Genomic DNA, 1,253 nt, shown 5'->3' with positions numbered 1-1,253 from the left:
GTGGTCTCTGTCAAATAAATAAAATCTTAAAAAATATATATACATTTATTATATGTATTTATAGAAAACACGGCTTTTGACAAAACAACTATTTGAAGGCATCTTACACATTTACAGTTATACAAAACAATTTTTTTATAAATGTAACATACAAACTTTATTTAAGAAAAGTAACAGAAAAATCAAACAGGCCCTTATAGTAAGAGAAAAACTGACTAGAAGAAATTTTGTCTTCAGCATCTTATAGTAACTTACTTGCAGTTGTATTCAACTGAGCTCTGTTGCTGCGACAAATACAGCTCACACACAGGTATGGATGAATTATTTGTATATTTTTCAAGTATTCACTGAATACTACCTTACATACACATAATACATTAAATCTTTCTGAAAAAAATTTAATTGACCATCCCAAGATATACTTCAGTTTTGTTGACCTTTTGGAAGAGATGTTCTCAAGAGAAGAATATATGCTTCTGGCTCATGAGTCATGTGATGAACCCAGCCTAGACTGTTGGACACCAAGTCTCCTCCACTCCTCTTCAGGCGTCAAATGGGTTGTCAGTACTTGTCTGGAAAGTTCTCTGGGTGACATGCTGGTAGTACTTGTGGAAGTACTTGTCCAAATACTGAATCTGCTTCTGCACCATCCTGTGGGCAGGCAGGGTGAGGAAGGCATGAAGAGTGGGCGTGGCAGACCACATGTTCAGGTAAGGCCAAGGCAAAGACTTGACTGCTTATGTAAAATAGATTTGACATCTTATCGGTTATATTATTTAAGAGTGTATATTCTGGGTCTCATAGTCTAAAACTCTTGTGATTGAAAAGATAGCTGGGATACTTGGGTGTCTTAGTCCTTAAATGTCTGACTTTTGATTTTGGCTCTGATCTGAGGGTTGGGAGATTGAGCCCCACCTCAGGCTCTGTGCTCAGCACTGAGTCTGCTTGAGATTCTCTCTCTCCCTCAGTCCCTCCCCCTACTCCTGCATAAATAAATAAAAAAAAATCCTTAAAGAAAAAGAAGGAAAAGGTAACTATTAGAGCATCAGGGTGCCTAAACAATGGATTTCTTAAGAAATTTCCAGTGTTGGGGCACCTGGGTGGCTCAGTGGGGTAAGCCTCTGCCTTCAGCTCAGGTCATGATCCCAGGGTCCTGGGATCGAGCCCCGCATCGGGCTCCCTGCTCAGCAGGGAGCCTGCCTCCACCTCTCTCTCTGCCTGCCTCTCTGCCTACTTGTGATCTCTGTCTGTCA

At 40.5% G+C, this 1,253-nt stretch overlaps 1 pseudogene; it reads right to left on the bottom strand.

Moving 5' to 3' along the window:
- Positions 1-423: 423 nt before the first annotated feature.
- Positions 424-650, bottom strand: LOC111153419 (annotated as a pseudogene).
- Between the last annotated feature and the right edge of the window lie 603 nt (positions 651-1,253).

This window comes from Enhydra lutris, unplaced genomic scaffold (assembly GCF_002288905.1).
Source record: "Enhydra lutris kenyoni isolate GAN:26980312 unplaced genomic scaffold, ASM228890v2 scaffoldscaffold32, whole genome shotgun sequence".
Taxonomy (NCBI): domain Eukaryota; kingdom Metazoa; phylum Chordata; class Mammalia; order Carnivora; family Mustelidae; genus Enhydra; species Enhydra lutris.
This window is presented reverse-complemented; position numbering and strand designations above follow the sequence as displayed.